Raw genomic sequence first — 5,525 nt, forward strand, 5'->3', positions numbered from 1 at the left:
GGACCATGGGCCTATGCATTTCGCTTTTCACACCCCACTTTCAAGGCCCACCAACAATCCATTTTATTTTCTTTTTTTAATTCCATTTAATTTCTGTTTTGCTTTTAATTATTTAAAATATTTTATTTGTCCATAAAATTACCCAAAAATATTTTTTACTTTTCTTAATGTCTTATTTAATTTTATTTAATTTTTATTTTCGTATTTATTAAATATTAGTATTTTATTTTAATTTATTTATTCTAAGTGGTCCATTTTAGCATACATTTTACTATTGATTTTATTTTCATGACTTAAAATTATTTTTAGCTTTTGATTTTTGGGATGAAGGTTGACCACTGTCTCATGGTCAACCTGACCTTTTCTTGGAATTTTATTTCACATTTTCAATTTATTTTGGATTTATTTTTGACCTAGTTTGGTTGGTTGACTTTTAATTTGACTTCTGTTTTATTTTAATTAATTTATATACCAATTTTCATTATTTTTAAAATCTTTTTGTGGGATGATGATGTCCTTTCCCCACCTTATTTAGTTTAATTTTTCATAATTTTCTTGATTAATTTACTATTTATTCTTGAGTTATTTCTAACCTAGTCTTGTTGGTTGACTTTTGGTTTGACCTTTGTTTTGTTTCAATTAATTCAGTAACCAATTTTCATTATTTTAAAAATATTTTCAAGGGATGATGATGTCCTGGACCTACCTCATTTAGTTTAATTTTTCATAATTTTCTTGATTAATTTTCTATTTATTTCATATCTTTTAAGTTGACTTGAATGTTCAGTTGACTTCTTTATGATCGATGTTTGACTTAGGGATTGCTTATGGCAATTGAAGAGATCTTTTGTTCCTCCCTTGTCCATCTCATATGCCATGTATTAGAGTACTTTTCATCTTGATTTTATTTGGTCCTTACCTCATTTCCCGATTAAATTATTCAGTGATCCTTTGTGTGCATAGTTTCATCTGTCTGATTCATCTGTTACCTCCTATACTTGTTCCTTTCATCCATGCTTCTATTGTTTGGATTGTTTAACATATTCATACTCACATGCATTGTTTAATGTTCCATTATTTCATTATTTGATTATTTGGTTTGATTATACACTTGTTTAATTATCTGATATGATTGATAACTGTTGCGTACTTGTATGATGATTGAGGCATATATTCTTACTGTTTGATAACTGTTGCCTCCTTGTATGATGTATGAGGCATATATTCTAATTGTTTGATTGCCATGGACCATCCCCATTCATAACAAATGTACCCATCTCCCATGAAGTGTATAATATTTATTCTTTCATTCTTTATTCATCTATTAATACAAGAATTAAAACGAACATCCGATAACCATTTCAAAACAAGATCAAAAGCTCGATCCAACATCGAGTAATCATTTTCAAAACCTAACAGAACCAGCACGTATTCATCTATCCTTTTGTAAGTCGATTTCTTCATGCATCGCCATCTACCTGTAAGTCGATTGCCTCAGGCATCGCCATCTATCCTTATCCGTGACTCCTCTCCTTGCTCCATCCGTCGACTCTTGTTCCGTTTAGGTAGCACCTATTAGGTAGAACCCTTTGTATGATAACATAGGTAGAATTCCCTTATTCTTTGCATGCTAACATTAGGTATATGTTCCCCTCTGTAAATCCTAACACATAGGTCCACATTGCATGACAACTCTAGGGCAGAGCTTCCCCACTTTTAGAACTTTCGTGCGTCTCCAATCTTGTGGCATGTCAATCCGTTCTATTGCAAAGAGTTAACTGCCTAAGACTCGATTCAGCGAGCTGCGACACCTACTTCTAGGACGTTGAACACATTGCCCACTCTCCTTTAACACGGCTGGTGTCCTCTTTTGTAAGTCCATGTTCAGATGGCAATCCTTAACCCCTAGTTAGCCGAACTACGACAACTCTGAGTCTCATGTTCAGATGAGATACGTAGGCATGAGATGCGATGTCTTGCCGAGTTTGACTAACAACTAACAACTAATCCTTGCTTGCTTTCGCCCTTGTTGCGATTCTTTTCTCTCATCCTCGTTGCGATCGAGACCTTCCCTTTCTCTTGCCCTAGTTGCAATCGAGACCTTTGTTCCCGTAGTTAGCTGAACTACGTTTTGCTCTAATTCTCATTCCAGATGAGATACGTAGGCATAAGACGCGATGTCTTACCGAGCACACTTCTCTTTAACCCATAGGTAGCCGAGCTACGGAGACTCTGATTCTCATACTCAGATGAGATACGTAGGCAGTGGATGCGACATCCTTGCGAGTCATTTTCATTTTCTTTTAACCTTCTTTTAGCAGATAGTACATTAGATATTACACACACCCTTTAGACTATAACAACAAGAGTGGATCCCGTAGAGTACTACGGATGCGTAGGGGTGCTAATACCTTCCCTTCGCATAACCGACTCCCGAACCCAAGATTTGGTTGCGAGACCTTATCTTTTCCTTCTCTTTAGGTTTTCTTCGATCGTTTCGTTTCCCTCATTTGGGATAAATAACGAACGGTGGCGACTCTTCTGTTTTTCTTTTCTCGCCGGTTGTTTTTTTGCACCAGTTGCGACAACAGGGACATCTTCTAATATGCCTATCAGATACTTAACAGATCTATCGGCTAACTGAAGTGACATCTTAGTAGGCTGTAATTCTCCTAAGTTTAACCTCTCACAAACTGCTAAAGGCATTAAGCTCACACTAGCTCCTAAGTCTAGAAAATCTTTTTCGATGACGTGACTTCCCAAAAGACAAGGAATAGAGAAATTTCCAGGATCTTTATCTTTTTTGGCTAACTTATTCTCGGAAATAGAATTGCATTCCAAGGGCTTCAGATCGTCGAGTCTACGTTTATTGGTAAGGATGTCTTTGAGAAACTTTGCATAAGAAGGTATTTGGGTGATGGCTTATGTGAAAGGGATTTCTACGTGAAGTTTTTCTATAACCTTAATGAATTTATGATACTGGTTATTGATGGTACATAAGTTTTGTCTTTAGGTTCTTCTCCTTTTTCTTGACCTTCCTGTTTTTCAGATTCCTCTGGTTCCTTTACTTCGTCAGTGGGTTCGGTATATTCCTTAGAAGTTTTGGGTTCATTCAATCTTGAGTTAAATGACTCATCATAAGCGGTCCCACTTCGTAGGGTAATGGCATTGGCTTGTCCACTCGGATTCTGTTGAGGTTGTCCAGGGAACTGTCCTCTAGGCGTAGTCTGGGGGGCTTGGTTTAAAGCTACCTGAGAGATCTGGGTTTCAAGCATCTTAGTGTGAGTAACTATTTGGTCAACCTTGGTTCCTAACTGGGTAATCAGTTCGTTAACATGAATGTTCTGGTTCATGGACTCTTTGTTTTGTTGGGTTTGAGCAGTGATAAAATTTTCCATAATTTTCTCAAGGCTCGGCTTTGGTGGCACTGGTTGCATAGGTTGATTTGGTCTTGGGGCTTGGTAACATGTTTGTCTCGGAGGTGAATTATTTTGGATAGGGTTATTGTTCTTATAGGAGAAGTTCGGGTGATTCCTCTATCCAGGATTATAGGTATTCGAATATGGGTTCCCTTGAGCGTAGTTCACTTACTCAGTGTTGGTTTCGTTTAAGAGACTACATTCTGCAGATTGGTGTCCTTTGGTTCCACATATCTCACAATCCGACGAAACTACAGCTGCAGTATTCGGGTTTGTACACATATGCTTGACCTTGAGGGCTAACGCGTCCATTTTAGCTTGCATCATGTCTATAGAGCTTAACTCATGTACTCCTCCTTGGACTTCCTTCTTCTCAACTGTCGCTCGTCCGACTCCCCGTGATTGATGGTTTTGAGCCATATCTTCGATGAGGGCACTAACTTCAGGATAAGGTTTGTTCATCAGCGCACCGCCTGCGGCAGCGTCGATGGTTATCTTAGTGTTATAGTGAAGTCCATTATAGAAGGTCTGAATGATTAACCAATTTTTTAAACCATGATGTGAGCATGCTCTTAACAGCTCTTTATATCTCTCCCAAGCTTCGAACAACGATTCTCCTTGGTTCTAGGTAAATCTGGTTATATGGTTTCGAAGAACGGCGGACTTACTTGGGGAAAAGTATCTAGCAAGGAATACTTTTCTAAGGTTGTCCCAAGTTGTAATAGAATTGGGTGGAAGGGAATCTAACCATGATAGGGCTTTATCTCTGAGGGAGAAAGGGAATAATCTTAAACGGATTGCCTCAGGAGAAGCTCCATTGGTTTTAAAAGTGTCTGCTAATTGGAGAAAATTTTTTAAATGTTGCTTTGGGTTCTCAGTAGCGAGACCTGCGAATTGTCTCTGTTGCACTAGTTACAAGAGGGAGGGTTTAAGTTCGAAATTATTAGCTGGGATGGTTGGGTTTACTATACTAGAACTAGGTTCTTCGTTGGATGGTTGGGCGAAATCCTTAAGAGGTCTATGATTTTGATCTTCGGCCATAGCTCTCCTAATCCTATGGAAAAATAAACGTGCACGAGCGTAACGTTCAGGTTCTGCTAGAGGATATACTAAGCTTTCGGTGCTGCGAGTTCTTCGTATTGACCGGCAGGTAACAACCTAAGTCTAAACGATATAACAACAGGGTACAAAATTTGACGAAATTGGTCCTGGCAACGTCGCCAAAAACTTGATGCGTGCTTTTCGCAAGTATACGAACGCGTCAGAGTAATATAAAAGATTGTCGAATCCACAAAGACCAAGTGTCAATCTATCGTTATCTATTGTTACGATGTTTATCTAAGGTAATCAAAATAGGGGTTTTTAGCACAATGAAAAATAAAGTATTAAAATAAATTCGATTTATAAAGACAAGTTCGAATGTAATTCACATAATCAATTAATAATCCAAGTACTTGCTAATAGAATTACTTACGGGCAGTGTTTCCTACTATAAGACCCTAATTTTGACCCTAAGATCCCTCATGGCATCATAACATTGCATTTGCATCTTGCCTCAAGGATCATAGCATCTTGGCTCCTTACCTTTGGGTGGGATATCTTGAGAGTTGGTTTGAGATCACCAAGTATGCTTGAATTATATATTATTTCTTTTCTTACTTTGTTTACTAACCAAAAGCACAAAAATATGTCACTAACATCTTTTGTTTGTAGCTTGAGCAGTCACAAGATTCAAGGCTCATAGAAGCCCCTGTGCTCATTGATATGTCTAGGTGAAGATAAAAGCAAGCTTGGAAATGGTTCACAAAGATCTCATTCAAAAAATATGCCTCCCAAGTATCTCAATTCATCATTTTGATCAAAGCAACCCAAAGGGTTTGAGGCTTGTTTCCCAAGGAAACCCTAATTCATTTGTTCATCAACGGTGCCTTGCTCATGAAGCAACCTCAACCCATGATCAAATACAATCAAGGGAAGTTCTTACATTCATCATTTCATGCATATTTGAGCTTATTTGACTGTACTCAATCATCAATTCATCAAGATTTGAGGCATGGACTTGAGAAGTTGATCAGTCAATTCATCTGACTATTTTGAAGTACACTG

At 37.7% G+C, this 5,525-nt stretch overlaps 1 non-coding gene across 1 annotated transcript; it reads left to right on the forward strand.

Annotated features, from left to right (window-relative positions):
• The first annotated feature begins 3,969 nt into the window (after positions 1–3,969).
• On the forward strand, positions 3,970–4,076 carry LOC127077496 (small nucleolar RNA R71). Its single transcript, XR_007787297.1, has one exon. It is a non-coding gene; the product is annotated as a small nucleolar RNA R71 (small nucleolar RNA).
• The last annotated feature ends 1,449 nt before the right edge of the window (positions 4,077–5,525 follow it).

The sequence above is a fragment of the Lathyrus oleraceus genome, chromosome 4 (genome assembly GCF_024323335.1).
Source record: "Lathyrus oleraceus cultivar Zhongwan6 chromosome 4, CAAS_Psat_ZW6_1.0, whole genome shotgun sequence".
Taxonomy (NCBI): Eukaryota; Viridiplantae; Streptophyta; class Magnoliopsida; order Fabales; family Fabaceae; genus Lathyrus; species Lathyrus oleraceus.